Source organism: Pleurodeles waltl, chromosome 2_2 (genome assembly GCF_031143425.1).
Source record: "Pleurodeles waltl isolate 20211129_DDA chromosome 2_2, aPleWal1.hap1.20221129, whole genome shotgun sequence".
In the NCBI taxonomy this organism is placed as follows: domain Eukaryota; kingdom Metazoa; phylum Chordata; class Amphibia; order Caudata; family Salamandridae; genus Pleurodeles; species Pleurodeles waltl.
The window spans coordinates 592,289,013-592,308,532 of record NC_090439.1 but is presented as its reverse complement, the minus strand read 5'-3'; positions in this window follow the sequence as shown (position 1 = coordinate 592,308,532).

The window sequence follows — 19,520 nt, the reverse complement described above, 5'->3', positions numbered from 1 at the left end:
TCCACCATCTGGACCGCTACGTCCACCGACGCATACAACACCTTTGTAAATTCCTCCGGTATGAAGTCGTTAACAGAGGCACCCTCCAGCCATGACAAATGATGTATTAGCCAATACTGTCCTTCTTCCTTCTTTGGAACGACGCCAATCGGCGACACAATAAGTTGTGGCAAGGGCCAAAATGAAAAAGGACCCGCCATGCGACCCTCCGTCACCTCTTTCATCAGCTTACTTTGAACCAACTCTTCCTTCCCGCGCAACGACCGAAGATTTTCCACCCAGCGACGCTCACGCGGACCCTGGTACCCCAACCTAAACCCATCACGAAAACCCCGAATTAACAAATCGGCCTCGCTCTGCTTGTCGTATCCTTCCAACCAACTTTGTAACCGATCGGCCTTAACCGGCGTAGTAGCCTTTTCCCGTAGCACCTGGTCTCTGACGCTGACCCTCTTTTCCTCCAAAAGTAGCCCCTTGACTCCCACTTGTAGATCCCACCGTGCTGCCGGCGCTCTGTTGCCCACTACACGCTGTAACCGAATGACGGCCCGCGCATTTTGAACATTCGTGCCGGAACTTACAGTACTCTCTGGTACACATTCCTTTGTTATAGTCCCAGCATGCCCCTGACCTTCCAGTCCCTGCCCCGCTCGATCTACTAGGGCTGGATCCCCCCGACCCCACCCCTTGGGTGGGGCGCTCCCAAAAGGGCCGATATATTATGGGCAAACCACTGGCTGTGAACACCGTTTTCCCGAACTTCGCTGGGACCATGGTATGTTGCCACAGGTCCGTGTCAATTTCCCCCCATTGCACATCCGAATCTGCTGCCATGTGCGCTCGAAACTCTTCATCATATTGGCGCCACGTGTACCCCCCGTAATTGAGTTGCGCCTTCCTGATGATGTCCATATATTTAAACAGAGCAACGGACCGCTCCGGGAACCGCTCGCAATAAACGCTAGCGAATATCAAGAAAGCCGTCGTCCAATTTTCTATTGTGACTGGCACTTTTGGACACTTTGACAGCTCCCATTCTTCTTCTTTGGAGCCCTCTTTTGCTCTTACCTCTCAATGTAGCAATTTTAACATGTCAGCATATTCCCCATTCATATCTTTTCCTTTGTAGACCCCATTAAGTGAGCCCCCAAATGTTTTGCTGTGCCCATGTAGGGAAGCTTCACCTTCTTAGCCGACGGACCTCCATCCTTTTCAACCTTGCCACCTTTCTCTCCTTCCTTCCCATCCGCACCTACCCCCGAACTTGCCTTCTGCTCCTCTGTCTGCACTTTCCCTTCGCCCTCCGTAGATACCCCACGTCCTGCATATACACACCCCTTACTAAGCGCACCGCCTCTTCTCTCGCCTCCGACGCCACGGATATCATTGAGCATGATGAAACCTTACCTGGAGGCAGCACCGGGGGCCGCTCCTGAACCGTCCTTGCCTCTCCGACCTTGTGCTCCTTACGGCTTCCCCAGGGCCGCCTAACCGTCTTCTGAACCTACAAGGACTGACGGACAGGGTTAGATGTCCCCCGCCCCTTCTTCTCCCACCAGTCATGCTCGCTACCGCTACGTAATTCACCCTCCTCCAAACTTTCGTCTGACACACCTTCATCCCATTGTCTTACAACCACTCCTTCACCACAACACCTTATAACGCCACTATACTCCCCTCTAATAGCCGATGTCCTCCCGGACGGGCCCGGACGTTGCTCCTCCCAGGCCGCGGCGTCAGGGGGCGCAAAACCCACTCCTCCGTTCGGCCTAGAGGAAGCTTCCGCAGCCCCAGCCCGCTGTCCACTCCGTCCTGTTGACGCCATCCGGCTAGCCGCCCTTGGGGTAACCTTCTCTTCTTCCCAGTGCCACTGAGCCGCCTCCTGCTCGCCTGGGTCCTCTTCTTCATAGTCCAACGGCCCCTGCCAAACAAGGTCTGGTGTGCCTGGTGAAGACTCAACATCCCCATGATATAAACCCCTTGTAGCCCCCCCCTCCTGGTCCTCTCCCTCAACCACCTCAACTTCTTCCACCCTTGCACCCTTATGGGGCCCAGAGCCATAAATTCTAATGGGGACCCCACTAAAACTATCCCCTCCGGGACCTTCTAAGACATGCCAGCCACCCCCTCCCACTCCCTCCCCTTCTTCCTCGCTGCTCCACTGCAACATTGTCGGCCATTTATGTGAAATAGGGACCCTGGGGTCCCTTTCCGACTCACTTTCCTCACTCTGCAAAGCGAGCCCTCTCCCTCCCACAGACACCTGGGGCCCTGCCTGAGCACCCCCCCATTTTGTCCTGCTACGGGAAGGTACCTTGCCCACACCACGACTGGGCTCTGCCCCCGCGCCTTCCGCTCCCGCTATTCTCTGCCCTTTCCTTATCGGGCCTGCCGCGCGCGCATAACGCGCGCCGGCTTTTCTTGGGCTTCCCCTTCCCCCGGTTATGTCACTACGGCTCCCTTGATGCCGCAACACCAGCCGAGGCCTCGCCCTGCCCCCGCGAGGGGGCCTCCCACCCGGCCGCACAAAACCAGGCCCCGCCTCCAGGGAATCCCCCAGAGCTGCCGGCCTATTCACAGGCCGCGCAGCCTTCCCTTTTCCTGCTCCTGTACCGCCCCTCGCCCCCGCCCCCCTTCGATACACACCTTACCTTTTCTGCAAGACGCGGAGGAGAGCAGGCAGCTCTCGCTGCCGGGCGACCCGGCTCCAGGGCCCCTTCTTTCAACAGGTCTAGACGGCCGGCCTGCCGAAGCAGCGCAACGGCCTCTAGCACCTTAGGATCCGCCGCCATCTCGCCTACTGAATAAGCTACACTCAAGGCAAACACGGTAAGTCGTTGAAACACTTCCCCGACTGCTGAACACACTGACCAGATTCAAGTTTTACGCCCTTCAAATTAACCACTACCACGTGGAAAGAAACTAGGACCCAACCGCCTGCACCCTAGGCCACAAGGTCACCTTCCAAAATGGTGCCTGTTCCCTGAAATGGCCGGTTAAATACCCAATCCCACCCCCCTTACCTGGCACCCCGGACGTCCAACCACGTCGCGGGTCGTGCCACCTGTCCCAAAAACCCCGGGGGGGAACACCTCGTTCCTCCTCTTCCCCCCCGAGGCCCCATGCATCATTGAAATGCAGTGGCGATCAGGAGCAACAGATCGTTTCACCTTCCAGGTGACTTTTCTCTTTCTGTGACACAATGGAGCTACATAGAGGAAAGTAAAGGCTTTTCCCCTTTTAAACTGTGCCCAGTGAAGGTCTGGCTGAAGGCTGGCCTTGCGATTCGGTGTCTTTGCTGGAGAGTATTTCAACAGTGCAGGCCTGATACCTACGGAAGGTGCTCTAATTGCTCTGTCACTCCCTGTTGCAGATATAATCACACAGGGTTGTAAAATGTGCGTAGGCTCTGCCTAGAGTGCCTCAAACAGCTCCCCCCACACTTTACTCACTACTTACCTGTATTTCCACCTCCTGGGGTGTGCACTCCCCCTGATTGTAGCCCTCGGCTACCTAGATTGAATCGGCCCCTTTGGGGCCCTTACATTATATGATATGTCTCAGTCTGACAACTATGAGGAGGACAAATATTTTCAGGACGATGCTCTTTCCAGTATGTATACATAGTTTAAAAAGCAATTTTGTGCGTTCAGTACATTTTCACTGCAGCTATTCACTGCATGTCTGCAGCATCTACCCCTTCAAATATGTTGCCTCTAAAAAAGACTAGAGCGGCTGAATCCCAAAAATGGCGGCTCTCAGTGGGACTCCATCCCACCAGGAAGTGGAGTCAGAAGTAAAGTGCAATGTGCAGAGAAAATACAGAGCTCGCTTGATTTTGAACCCAAATAAAATCATCAAAAATGTGTTAATGTGTCTGCTCCATTGTCAAGGATCTTATTGATGAGGACTTACGATGAGGGCTTGCGATCCAGAGTTCGGCATCGATGCAAGGTCCTCCGTCATTGTCGAGGATCCCATTGATGAGGGTTTGTGATGCGAAGTCGGGCGTCGAGGATGTGCTGTGCATTCACACAGATGTGGGGTCCAGACGATGTGTTGGTTCCAAGGAACTGCAAGACTGCAATGAGAGATCCTGATTTGTTGTCAAGGCTGCCGTCGATAAGAGATGAGCGGGCCTGCAGCTTGAAGGCTTTGCAAAGGCAGCAATTCCGGTGCAGCTGCAGCTCTGGGTTCCTCTTTTGCTTCGGGAAAACCCTCATTGTAAAGGTGATGCGTCGGTTCTGCTAGGTCCACAGATAGGCTGGCTGGCTGAACTTCTTCAGGCCCACTTCCAAGAGTCCAGGACTGGCTTGGCACCACTTGGCATGGTAGAGTCCATGTGATGGGTTCAAGATCATTGGAGCATTCTGTCCCTGAGGCTCTATTCAGAAGGCCAGCAAACTAGCCCTTGGAGTCAATCTGAGTTCCTGAGTTCAACAGATGCAGGTTCACTCCTTCTTGCCCAGGCAAGAGGGCAGCAGGCAGCATGTCAGAACAGCAAGGCAGCAATTCAGTAAGGCAGTAGTCAGGCAGGGCAGCAGTCCAGCAGGGTGGCAGTCCTTTTGTCATAGGTTGGACTCTTGCTCCAGGCAAGACTGCTGGTTAAAGGATGACAGTACCTTTGCTTGTAGGCGACTATGCCTATCCAAAACAAGTCGCAACTGTTGTGCCAACCTTAACGGCTCACTAGCAGCACCTCACCAGAAACACAATAGTAAAAGGTGATTTGTGGCAGCCTATACGCATGGACTTGAGAATAAGACATCTCAGGAAGTGTCGTGGTTAAATGGAGATTACCCCTTTTTCACAGATATATCATATCTCATACAAACACAGGCAATGACAAAGATGCAGTAAAGTTTCAATAGTTTTTATTTAACAGCACTGCAGTTTGTGATATGTTGCATGGGCTGCAATGATTAGGATAATGAATAATGCAAGGAACAGAATTGTGAAGACGAGAGTCATCATTACAAAGACCCCCACCATCTTACAATGCATGTAAAAGACATACAAGATGTAATATGCCTTAATACCCTAATGTGAAAGGCCTAACCTCCTACCTAAAGGAGAGCTGGGTTTGCTAAACCTAATCTGCCAATGCCTTGTCCATGAGAGGAGCCCCCAACCCTCGTTACCTTGGAATGAGGTCTCTATCTCAGACTCCGCAGGAACACGAAGACTGGGTCAGCGTCAAGATGACATGCAGCATCGGTATCAGCGATGGTCGCGATGCCCGCTGGTTGGAATCCCTCTGATTATCTGTCTAAAGTGAGATGTATTTATACAGATCTACCAGGACCCTGACGTAGGTGTGTTCCCAAACAATAGATAACATAAACAATCCCTCGAAAGTATAGTGAGGGAAAATCCCTAAGTGTGAACACCTACTGTTTGTTTGTCTTTATTGCTTGATCTTGACGCCTTAGCGCTGTGGCACTTATAATGCAATACATAACAAGTGGCCTAACTATAAACAAGGCAGCCATGTTAGATTAATTAAATAATTAAATGGCTAAGACAGAGCAAGCTAAGAAGGTTAAAAGTCACTAGGTGACGGGGGCATGAGTCTGCAAGCCAGAGGCTAAGCTAACTCCTGTTATCCCATTAAAACAAACTAGGATTCACTACACCCTCCCCATTGCCGTAGCAGGTATGACGAAGGTACAGGAACCCAAACGCTAAAATTGCTCTGAACTAAAAAGCTAAAAGCATAAAAATTAGCTAAAACATCTTTAAAATGTGTTAAAAAGGTAATAAAAACAGTTCAGCTAAAATACATACAGAGATGTTAATGTCAACCATGACAAGCACAGTGTGCCAAAGCAAGTTAATTTAAATGCATAACTTTAAATTGGAATGGCAAGCCAATTCATCAAATTATTTACTGTACGCATGATCTCGAAGAGTGTCATCGAAGTCACCAACCAAGGACCTAAAAAATGAGTCAACATCATCTGATGTTAAATCGAGTGCTGGGCGGACAAACTGATCCACAGAGCAGTAGTGAGCAGTACTTTCTGGTGTAAAGTCATCCGTTGCAGTGCCGTCGTCCATGGTAGATCTCAAAACGGAAGGCTCATAGGTGGCCTCGCGGAGCAACCTCAGTCTCAAGGGGCATGACCGTGTATGAACCCTCATCGGGGACATCAGCAGTTCATGGTCCACAGTAGATGTTGGTGCAATAGCAAGACAGACCATAGGCAGATGTTCAAAGAGGCACCATCTGCAGCGGAAAACTGGTTGTACGCACCAGAGAAGAGGCCGAAATGACAACGACCAGTCATGCTCCAGTTCCACCAGCAAGGGTGCACCGAAGATCCAAACCATGCGTTCACGGCACAGTGGAGTTGGTGGGAGCGGCTCCATTGCTCTGTGTAGCTGGAAAGAAAGAACCACTGCGAATCAGAAGAAATAGGAGTAGTAGTCCACCAATCAAAGCCAAAATAATTGGAAAGCCACCAAACAAACTTGAAAAGAGCGAGTGGATGGCTGACGGGATGACTCTGCAGACAGTCTGGAAGATGGACACGAAACCATACCTGTCAGCCTTAAAAAAATGGACAATCCCAGTAGTGCTTGAAGCATTGATTATTCTGGATACCTGTTCTCCAAAGTGCTTGGGGAAGTTGGTATTTAATAGGGATTGTATCTCGGCTGATAATGTCGCAATCTGGAGAGCATAAATCTCCTTTGCGGATGTCAAGGCGACCTGTTTTGGAAACAATAGTGCCTTTCGCCTGCTCAGCTTGTCATAGTTCACATTAATAGTATTTATGTGGGGCCACATGTCAGATACTTTTATCTCTCATGTGGGGGGGAACAAAACATGTCCACAACACGTAACGACCTTCGAGACTTAGATTGCGTAGGCAATTCCTGGTCGCATGCCGCAACAACTTTGATCATTCAGTACCACATAACTTCCATTGGAAAGTACATGAAATACCGGGCGAATCAAAGGGACGGGAGTACCCTTCAGCAAACAGGCCAAGTTCGCGGCCCCTGCATTGCAAAGACCGTGAAGGGACACCTGCTTATATATCATTGAATGACTAACAGCAATCTCACATTTGCTTCCGCTAAGAAAGACCTCTGTTTCGCCGCTCAGACATTTATAACCAAAGGGCAACTCCGACTCTTCCATAATATAGCCATCTCCTAGTTGCTTCCCACTGCAAGATGTTTCAGGCAGCTTGAGAAACGAAAGGTTGAAATGGGTAAATTAATGATGCCATGTAAGAGCCAGATAGTTGAAGGACTCTCTGCTACCGTGAAGGGCAACTTATCTAGTTTTTCCACACGATGCATGGTGAAACTAGTCTCCCTTTTACCCATTGTCTGTTGTTCTCTGGAAAAATAAAAAGCAGTAAAGAATTCACTCCTGTTAATATACTTCCATGGAATACGGCCACTTTTCAGTGTCTGTAGAGTCCAACCCAGCTGCATGATGGAACGTAGCTGTGTCTGTCATTGATATAACCAGGACAAGTCTGTCTGAGTGATATCAATAGCAGACAACACTATATTCGATAGTGAATAAATCTTGTTGGACAGAGTATTCTTGCCGTTGTCGACAACTGCTAAAGCCTTCTCTAAATTTTCCTTATCCAATTGCCTTAAACGCGCAGCAGCCTCAATCTGTGAAAGTTTCCAAATTTAATTGTACATGGCGCATAGGAAACTTTTCGAGTGCTGCTTTCTAGGACCTAGCAGAAAATCCTGCAAGTCTACATCTTCAGAAATCGTGTTCAGATGTTTCTTAACTGCGGCTAACATGTTAGACTGTACCCATTGCTGGCACAGTTTACCCACACTGTATGTCGTAATTATACATGTATGTTGACCCGATATAAAGCGGTGGTCTGGCCTGTTAATTGAAAAAAACCCTGAAGAGTTAAAGAAACACGTTTGACACTCATTAGTGTCAGTGGGCCATATTAACCACCCGCCTGGACTGGAAAGTGAAGAATTATAGGTACCACCCTTAACCATTGCATCTAGCCTTTCTTCGGTGACATTAAGGAAGGATTGCCAATCTTTAAACCTTGCCGGAGTGGGGATACTGGGCGTATTCATGTCTTTAATTTTTCCTAACCTCAGACAGGATGTCTGCTGAATAGTGTCATTTAAGAAAATCATTTGCGCAGGAATCAGGCATGCTTGAAATAAAGCCTCCCTACCCTTTATCTAACAATCTTGTGTTCCCCATACACGTCAATAGTGCTCTTTCAGTATTCGTAACCTTCAACTGTGAGCCGGGAACAAAGGGATCTGAATAAATCAGTTGTGTGTCAGTTAGCAAAAGTTTCCTAATTTTTGCTGGAGGTATTTTAAAATAATACGACTCTGCTTTGTTTGTGTCATTCCCAGAAAAATATGTAAATTTATCACTATAGTATTTTGGGCTCCCCCCTGGTGGTGTAGAACAGTGTTCCCACTGTGTGTAGTTTAATACTGGCCTGTATCTAGTGGCATGGTGTAGGTAGTAATGTCTCCAATTGTTATAGCAGAGCATATCCCCATAATTCGTTGTATGTTCATATACATCATCACTTTCAAAAGCGGAATAGTCCTTCATTTCAGTTAGCATGGACTCAACTGTTTGGACATCCCAATTATCGGAAACAACATCAGGTGTAATTACATCTGTCATAGATATTTTGAACACGTATGGTATTTGAATAATCTCTGTAGGCCTGTATATATCAAAGGGAACTTTGTCCCACACAATCCCATCAGAAATCGGTATTGATGTAACATTTACAGGGGACAAGTCTCTTCGGACCTTATGTGAGGAATGATATGGAGTTAAAACTTCATCAACAGACTCAACAGAGGAGCGATCAGGAATATAGTGACCATTTATGAGCAAAAAGAAAACAGTCACAAAACCAATCCATAAAAATAATGCAAAAAATGTCAAACAGAACCATAAATAGTTCCACGGGTATAGTAAATAGTTCTTTTTATGCCATTGATACAGCTTACTTCTTGTTGAAACATTGTCAATCACAGTAGTGGATGAGTCTGAAGAAAAATCATCAGTGTCAATGAAATAGCCAGAGGCAGTCTCTGCAAACACGGGACCCGCTGCATTATTTGTACTCTGGGCCACTTCACGTGGAGGCTCTTGGTAGACAGTTTCAACAGTCTGTGAGGTGTTCGTGTAAAAAACAGCCAAATCTTGGACAGGAGTGGTCATCGATGTGGTGACTGGAACTAACAAAAGTTCATTTTCCGCCCTCCCCATGGTCGAGGAGGTGTCCGGAACAGCATTGGACATTGTTGCATAGTCGATAGTAGTGTTCATCCTACTATTTAGAGGTATGTCCTGTTGGGTAGTGAGAGGGGATCAGGAACCACCCAAGGGACCTCTTGGTCTACTGTGAAGGATCGGCCACATGGTGTAGTTTGATGTCATCAATGGAAATTAATCTGTTAGTTCGAGAACCAGGATGATGGTCCTGGTAGCGTGAATTCCCAAGACCGGTACAGGTGCTCTGTGTGATGGACCGAATTCCTTCTTCACTGCGATCTTCTCACGAACCAGATCCCCAACTTTGGGAATCCAGCCAGTCGAAGTTTTTGCTAAATCCCTTATTCCTAAGGTGGCAGCACTGGTAGATGATTTATCATCACAAAATTGCTGAAGCTCTTATAAGACAGTGAGACGTATGTCAAATGGTGTTTCTGCTGCCACCTTACCAGAGGCATCAAGATCTGGGACATACATAGGTATCCCAAAGAGAACCTCATAAGGAGTGCGTCCCCCCAAGGACCATCTTGGCGGATTGTTCAGTGCTCGCTGGCCCCCTCATAGGTGATGTAACCAACTGCGGCCTGAACCTAATACTTGAGCTGTTAAGGACTGCTTTAGATCACAATTCCGCCGCTCCACGACCGAATTTCCCTCGGGATGGTATGGTGAGGAGTAATGGAGTTCAACACCCATCGTCCCCATGGTGTCCCTGAATGCCTTTGAGGCAAAAGCAGGGCCCTGGTCTGAATGGAATTCTGCAACCGCATATGTACTGATAAAGATCAGCAAGTCTTTTATAACAGTCCGGGCATCAGCCGACTGCTGTGGCCATACCCACAGGAATCTAGAACAAGAATCTACAGCAACTAGAATATATTTGTATGCACCCTCAGGCTGTAAGGGACCACAATGGTCCAGGTACACACACTGTAGTGGCCTTTTGGACACTAAGAGGGATATATGCGGTGGGCGTTTGATATTAGAGCCCTTTATCTGTTGGCAAATATCACAGCAAAGGACATACTGCTTTGTCCATCTGCATAGACCAGGCCTCCAGAAGCGTTTCTTTAAGAGTGTTATCGTGGCCAATCTACCAGCCTGCGCAGAAGCGACACCCTCATGCTCTACTTTTACTAGATCTAATCTCTGGTCTTTGTTGGGGATCACTCAATCTCCAACCCCAGGAATTGTTGCGTAGGCAACATTCTGTGCACTGATATGGTAAGTATAGTTTGTAGGGTATCCCTTTGAAAGGGGCTTGCCTGCAGCCGAAGCTTTCACAGCAGTCAGTATTTCATTATCCAATCTCGTTTGTGAACGAGTCACTGCAGCCACAGAAGCCGTAGCTACTGCTGCTTTGGCCGCTTTATCAGCCAATGTATTACCATTAACGTGTACTCCTACACGTTGGTGGCCCATTGTATGTACTACACGGACACGCGGTAGCTTATCCTTAAGATCAGCCACCCTCCCCCACAATATTTTGTGTTTAATTGTGTTCCCTTTTGAATCTCTAAACCTGTTCAGCTTCCAATGATTAAGATAATCATTGTATGGCTGAACGCAGTAATATGAGTCACAGACTATTAAAGTCAGGCTTCCTGGCTCAGTATGTTCGAGCGCTAGTATAAGAGCTTTAAGTTCAGCCAACTGGGCTGTGCAGTCCCCTAAGGTCTGCGTGTAGGTATTGTAAGGGTGGTAGACTCCATCTTCCATCACTCCGCTCACGGCTGCGCAAGCTGCTGAGTACTGATGTTTAGTACCTACAGCTGGTTGTGCTGAGCCATCAGTGTATATGACAGTACGGTACCTGTCTAGAGGCAAGATATTTAGAGGAGAGGGGTACTCTTGTTCATACTGGAGACTGAAGTTTTGGATAAAAAATGTAATCGACATCAGTAGCGGTCAGAGACGTTGCCCATTGAATCCAACGTGGATATAATGCTTTAGCATTAGGAACGCTTGCTTTGGTGACAGCCGGCCGGCACCAGGCAGACAACAATAATACGTTTCCCCTGGGCAAGTGGCCTCTCTTTATGACGGCCATCTGAACTGCCATCAGAATCTTTTCAGTAGGTGCAAAACGTTGTTCTGTGTTTGAGTATAAATGTGATTTATATGCTATGGGTACCGTGTCACCCTTGTTGAAGGTGACATCAGTAAATCCAATGGCACCAGCAATTATTCTGATGAACAAATTTGTTTTATTGTTACATGTGTGCAGGTGTTTAGCTTCTAGCATGTCCTGTTGCATTTCCCTAAGGATGCTGTGTGTTCAACTGTCCAGTGTCTGCTAGAAAAATTGGGCTGAACCAAGTCATAAAGTGGCTTGATACGTTGTGCATAATCTGGAATGTATGTCCTGCCAAAATGAAAGAACCCAGTAATGACTGCAGTTTCTTAAGCGTGTTAGGGGGGTGCAGTTGAGCACATTTCTCTAGAAAGTGCGGGGCCAGGCTCTTACCTTCTTCTGATAGCTCATAACCCAGGAACAGTACACTGAGAAAGGCAATCCTACTTTTTTTAAAGTTGAATTTGTAACCGAGGTCTGCAAATCCCAAAATGATCCGATCGACCCTTGCAAGATGAATGTCGAGGTCGTCGTCTGAGAGATATAGGTCATCCACATAGGATAATGCCTCGGAATCAATATCATGCAATATTGATGTTACACGGGCTGAAAATAGCCCCGGTCTGTTTTTATAGCCTTGAGGTAAACGACAAAAGCGTTTCTGAGAGCCAAATGAGAATGCACTCAGGTCCCGACTTTCGTGTGCTAAGTTCTGGCAGAAAAAGCCATTAGATATGTCTAATGTTGTTTTAGATTTTTTACGCACTATATTATTTATCAGTGCTGTGCTATGTGAATTTTGTATAGCATATGTGCGTGTATGACTATTTAAGTGTCTATAATCAATGACTATTCTGTATGAATGGTCCGGCTTTGCAACGGAGAATAACGGGTTATTCATTGCAGATGTACAGGGCTCAATTACTCCCTGGTACTCAAGCTGGGTGAGGATCTCCCTCACCAGAGCTTTCACTTCATGTTTTACAGGATATTGTGGCTGGAGTTGGGGCGTGGACCTCACGGGAATAACATGACAAGGAGACTCCTTCTCCCAACCTACATGATTGCGGTACAATGCAGGTGCCTGTGCTAAAGCCCATTCAGCAGCATAGGCTTCTTTTTCTGCTTCACGAACAAGATCGGAGAAAGGAGGCAAAATGACATCTTCCCCATGCGGGAGCTTACGGACGTGTTCAGGTGGCCAGTCTCTTTCGGCCAATAGGATATCACTAGTAAGTTCATCCCAAAATACCACACTAATCATGCGCTCTTCGTCTTTTTCTATCTGAATTTTCAAAACAAAAATCCTGTCGGGTGGGAGTACTCGGCCGTCCGCAGTTTCAACTGCGATAAAATTGCTAGTTGCTGTCACATCCAGATGATCTTTCAGACTCTGGTGACATATTGTGACCTCTGCTGCGCTGTCTAGCAGTGTCACTGCCCACGTCTTGTTCCTCAACAGTGTTCTCAAGTGTACTGGCATTTGTAGCTGTCAGTGCTGCCACCTTTTTCTTTTTAAACTGTGGCTTTTGCCGAGGAGTCTTTTCTTCTTTTTTAATGACAGACTGCAGCAAGTCTTTCTTTTGTTTCATGTATTCAGGGCGTCGGTCTGGACGGCCCCCTCTCTCGCTATGTCTATCCGGTGCGTCCTGAAAGGTACGAGAGGGACGTGAATCAGTATATCTGTCTGGAGTTTTAATGTTCTCCCTATTTTTGAGATTGTATCTCCTTTCGGATTTCTCCAGGTGTGGAGAATCAGCTCTCTTATTTCTTCTATCTTTGAATTCTTTTTGTTTTTCCCAGCCCTTCTTAGAGCCCTCTTATGCCTGCTTTGTACCCTCCTTATGGGCGGTACTTTGTAACTCCAACTTCTTTGGCTTGGCTCCCAAACTATCCCACCCTATACTAGTATAGGTGTCAGAAATTATTTTCAGCAGCTGTCTCTCTTGTTCCAGGTATGGAGTTTCCCGGAGACGCTGGTGTATTGCCAGTGCTACCGCTTTCCCTTTAATATTACTGAGTATTATTGAGGAAACCACGTCAAAGTTACGCATTAATTTCATCCCTAAATTCAAGGCTGGTGCAGCCCGTGTTCATTCTATATTTGTTTTAACACTTCCGATAAATTGGCAAGTGACGGGGTACCATGTGTGGTAGTATATATGGCAGCGAAGACTGTACCCCATGTGGCGCAGTCATCCACTGAGGGAACCATCCCAAAGAGCAAGCACATAGTGAGCAGTCTATGTTTTTCCTGTGGTCCCATATGGGGAAACACAGCTTCCAGCTGATTAATTTTCTGGGCAATCTAGAACAGTATTTTTTTTCCCCCGTTCTGCGGGTACTTTACCCATGATAGTATGCACTGTCTGTGGATTAATCCCAGTAGCCTATTGGTAACCACCAGGTGCTGGCGGTGCTGGACGTGCTAATGTGGTGTTCAAAGTCTGCATTACAAACTGAACTAATCATCTATATAATGTCACTAATTCATTATATAAATTTTGCAGATCTGCTATCAACATATTCTGTATGCCTGGGTGTGGTGTGTATGTGGCAAACATAGGCCCACGTTGGTCCGTCATTACTTAAGGGACCTAGCCTCACTCTTTGTAGTACATGTGGTAGGGCACCTTCAAAAAAGTTTTGGTGCTCTTGGTATGTGAGCGATATTTCACGATACTGGTATGCTCGGTACCGTTGAGGTACGTTTGCAATTTCATATGTATGAAATGTATGTGTTCTTTGGTCCACCTCAGGAAAGGTGACCCAACAGTAAAATGTTTCTGTTTGGTATGCTTCATTAGCCTCTATTATAAGAGTAACATCCCCGCCCTCATCTGTAAGGCCATGTGTTAATAAATGTTGCGTTAGAGCTGGTCTAGCATTTTCAGGAATATCAATGGCAGCAGCCATTTTTGTTTAGAAAACGGAACACCAAAAATCAAGCTCGAACAACCTACAGCTTAATCAGGTAACACCTTTTCGGCTGAGGAGGAATTTCCCAAAGGCCACGGACATCTCTGTTGGAGTGTAGCTTTTATAATCAAAATTAACATGAAATGTTTGCAAATTAATGTGTAATGATGCTGCATAGAAAATGTATTAATGTGCTTTTACTAAATGTGTGTTCGAAATGTGCCCACGGGGAGTGGCCATCAATGTATACGATGATTAATGAAACTGACTAATAATGAACTATTAATATGCTAATGTATGATTTTGTATTAGTATTAAGGATTATATGTTAAGGTTTTGCTAATTAATCACTAGGCCTTAGTTAGCATGAGTCGGGGCCTAGCTGCCCGGTTTCATATTAAATGTGTTTTTCTAACGTGCATTGTGCTGACTTGCTGAAGGACATGAAGCCGTACTTTTCTAGAAGCTAGAAAATGTGTGTAACCGTAGTAAATCCTTTCTCATGAGACCCGACTTGCTCAAGGAGCCATTCTTGCCGAATACAACAGTGTAAACTTGCAACAGGTACAAGGTCGCCTAAACTGGTGAAGACAATGGAACTACTGACTGGGTCTGTGAAAAGACCGCGTGAATATGAAATTGTACCTGACATTCTACCCGATGGAGACGTCAATTACAGGAGCCAATAAACTATGTGAGAACTGTTATGGGGTGACAATCTTAATGAGACGACAAGTGGACTATTGGATGGAGATAATAATGCACCAAAACTTGTCCAATTGGAAATTAGGGGACTGTACAACAAGTTTGATATAATCATAAGACACGAGGAGAAATGAGCCATTAGAAGTCATTCCGAGCCACGTTATGCCGTTGCCAGTATGTGCCTTTGCTATTACGTAGACACTTTGTCACTCTGTCTTAAAGACTTTGCGGTTTGATTCTTCGAACCATCCTACCCTACTTTGCTTAGCCTGTTCTATACTTTACCTCTTTATGAGGGAAGTGTTTCCTTATTGCCCGTTTTGCTGAACTTTGCTGAGTTTCCTGGCTGATGGCGAATCAACTGATGTCCTGAAGACGAAGACTGACTTTATGCTGACCCATTACGGAGGGTAACTATATGATGATGAAATTGTAATTGTCTGTTTGTCTTTTCTTCTAGGTACCAACTGCTAATTTGATAGAGACCATAGTTAGATGTTTTTCCCTAAATTTGTTTTTCTAAATTGTTTTGCATGAAGCCCAACATGCCAATGCTAATTCGAGGTTAGTTATGGAGTTCACTGAACAGACGCAAATAGACAAATGACGTAATCTATGCTTTGTTGAATAATGCGCTAATGATACTCTGCTAAGATTAATCCATGTTGACGTCTTGCTTTGCTCTAATGTTTATGATTCTTGCATTGCTGAAGTCTTATTCGAGTTGCCATATTGTGACATTGTTGATGTGTTTTCTGGTATTGAGACTAATGAACTTACTAGTAGAATTGCAATCATTAGGGAATAAATATCATAACTCTCACTAAATTCCGTGTGGTTATTCATGACTGAAGGGTCATGGGGTGTTTTGATTCTTCTTAATGTCACTGATTAATTTGATTGACTTGCTATTGTGATTATTGATGAGGTTATTGATCTATTGATTGACATGTTAAGTAGTTATCTCGTCCTAAGGAGACTTCAATCAGGGTCAAAAGATTCATCGGCCTAAAACGAGTCCCAGAGTGAGTAAATTACCTAGATTGGGACGCGTTACCAGTTCCGTATAATGGTAATTAGGGTACCTGTTGTCTGTGAGACAGTGATAGTCGGGGTATCCGTAAATTAATGCCTAAACACCATCGTTTGGCGCCATGTCGTAGTTTGAACTCTTGCTCTAAGCAAGACTGCTGGTTAAAGGATAACAGTACTTTTGCTTGTAGGCGACTATGCCTATCCTACAACAAGTCGCAACTGTTATCCCAACCTTACCGGCTCACTAGCAGCACCTCACCATAAACACAATAGTAAAAGGTGATTTGTGGCAGCCTTTACGCATGGACTTGAGAATAAGACATCTCAGGGATTGTCGTGGTTAAACGGAGATTACCCCTTTCTCACAGATATATCATGTCTCATGCAAACACAGGCAATGACAAAGATGCAGTAAAGTTTCAATAGTTTTTATTTAACACAACTGCGGTTTGCGATATGTTGCATGGGCTGCAATGATTAGGATAATCAATAATGCAAGGAACAGAATTGTGAAGACTAGAGTAATTATTACAAAGACCCCCACCATCTTACAATGCATGTAAAAGACATACGAGATGTAATATGCCCAAATACCCTAATGTGATAGGCCTAACCTCCTACCTAAAGGAGATCTGGGTTTGCTAAACCTAATCTGCCAATGCCATGTCCATGAGAGGAGCCCCCAACCCTCGTTACCTTGGAATGAGGTCTCTATCTCAGACTCCGCAGGAACACTAAGACTGGGTCAGCGCCAAGACGACGTGCAGCATCGGAATCAGCGATGGTGGCGATGCCCGCTGGTCGGAATCCCTCTGATTATCTGTCTAAAGTTCGATGTATTTATACAGATCTACCAGGACCCTGACGTAGGTGTGTTCCCAAACAATAGATAACAGACATGCTTGGGACGACAATTATTATAAACACTCCCTCAAAAGTATAGAGAGGGAAAATCCCTTAGTGTGAACACCTACTGTTTGTTTGTCTTTACTGCTTGATCTTGACGCCTTAGCGCGGTGGCACTGATAACGCAACACATAACAAGTGGCCTAACTATAAACAAGGCAGCCATCTTAGATGAATTAAATAATTAAATGGCTAAGACAGAGCAAGCTAAGTAGGTTAAATGTCACTATGTGACGGGGCATGCGTCTGCAAGCCAGAGGCTAGGCTAACTCCTGTTATCCCATTAAAACAAACTAGGATTTACTACACTTTCAGCAGTGTAGCAGTACGTCTTCCTGCCAAAGTAACAACAGTGACCACAGGCATACTGGAGAGGTAGTGTCTGAGGTACAGTATTCATACCTAGTGCCGGTCCTCTGGAAGGTGGGAGAAGCTTCTGAGGGATTCCCTTTGAAATCCCCTGTCATCCTACCTTCCTTTTCCTGGCTCCAGGCTAACTGCAAGGGGTATGCAGCCCTTTGCGTGGATTCAGACTACACCCAGTCATATGACCCAGAGACAAGCTACAGGCCCTAAATGGCAAAGGCAGGAAAGTGCCATTTTCAAAATTGTAATTTAATATCTGACTTTAGCCTATGTGTGTGCAGTTTTAAGCTGCCATTTCGACCTGGCAAATTCACTTTTGCTGGGCCTAAACCTTCCTTTTTAATACCTATAAGGGCCCTGAACAACCCAGAGGGCAGAGTGCAATGTTTTCAAAAAGTAGGACATGCAACGATTAAGTTTTACATGTCAGAGAAGTGAAAAACTCTCAAATTTCTTTTTCACTACTGCAAGATCTACCTCTCCCATAGGATAACATTGGAGTTTTCTTATTACATTTAATACGTTTAATTTTCAAATGGGAACAGATAATCAGTTCATGTTTGCGGTCTTTGGAATTGTGATAAAAAATCATAAAATTCTATTGTAGGGAAGTCAGATTTTAAATTACACTTTTGAAAATGGTACTTATAGGAAGTTGGCGTTTTCCTACCTTAGCTGTTTGGTGCCTGCAGCCTGTCTCTGGGTCACATGACTGGGTATAGTTGACAGTTAAGCTTTGGGTATTCCTCCTAGATGCCACACACAATGGAAGCTTAGGTGTGACCTGCTGCCCTCTTGCCTAAGTGTGAAGGACTGGACCTGCACCTCTTTGACCCAGAACCCAAAGTGACTCCAGTGGCTAGTTGGCTGGTCTCCTGATCTGAAGCTTCAGGGACACAATAGCCTTCCAACAATTTTGCACCTGGACTCTGCCATCTGTGAGTCTACCCTGCCAAGTGGTGCCACCCCAGTCCTGGCACCTTGGAAGTGGGATTAAGGTGCTCTGCCAGCCTCTGTGGATTCAGCAAAAGTGGCGCACCTCCTTTACTCTGCAGCGCAAACCCGAGCAGAGCCAATGCATTGCTGCTTCTTCATGGATTGGACCTGTTGCAAAGAGCTGCATCATAGCCCATCAGAATTGCCGCTGTGCGACACATCCTTGGCACAATCCCTCACTGACTGTAACCTCCACGATGACACCAGACTCCGCATCGTACCTTGGCACCTTCTCCACAGAACTGATTCATCGCCCGACTGCGCATTCATCCCTGATGATGGACCTTGCGCTGCAAGCCCTGTTGACGGGCTCCCCAAGGGCAACACAGGACCTCGCACCCCCACATACACTCTTACAGCCAACTGGAACCCTAAGACTCTAGGCTCAAGTAAGTGTGACGATACCATTAAAAATAAAATCACCTTTGAATTTAAAAGATAATGTAGGAAAGTACCCTCTTTTTGCAATTGCCACCCTCATTTTTAGTCTACTATCGGTATGAGTTGACTGTTTTCGCTGGGATCCTGCTAACCAGCACCCCAATGATTGTGCTTTCTCCCTCTAAATTTGGTTGCCTAGGACTTTGCACACCCCACAATTGGCATAGTGGTGTCTCCTTATAAGTCCCTAATATATGGTACTTAGGTACCCAGGGCATCGGGCACCAGGAGTTCCCCATGAGCAGCACCTTTTATTATGCCACCCATAGGAGCCCATGTAAAATGTGTCTGCAGGCCTACCATTGCAGCCTGCATGAAAAAGTGCATGCACTCTTTCACTTCAGGTCACTGCACCAGGTCACTGTAAGTCACCTCTATGGTAGGCCCTCCTAGCCCAGAGGGCAGGTTGCAGGTACTTGTGTGTGAGGGCACCCGTGCATGAACAGAGGTGCCCCTACGAACCCCAGCTCCATTAGACTGGACTTCGTAAGTGCAGGGAAGCCATTTACCCCCTTGTACTGGACACAGGTCACTCACTACTTGTGTCCAGCTACATAATGGTAACTCTGAACCTGGGCATGTTTGGTATCAAACATGTCGGAATCATACCCCTATACTGTGTCCAGTATTGGTTACATTATTCCATGCAATCTGGAGGCTCCTTAGAGGGCCCCCAGCATTGCTGCTACCAGTCTTCTGGGGTTTTCTGGGTAGCCCGCGCTGCTGCCACCCCCCCAGACAGGTTTCTGCCCTCCTGCTGCATGACCAGCTCAGACAGAGGAAGGCAAAGCAAAGCATTTCCTGTGGGAGAAGGAG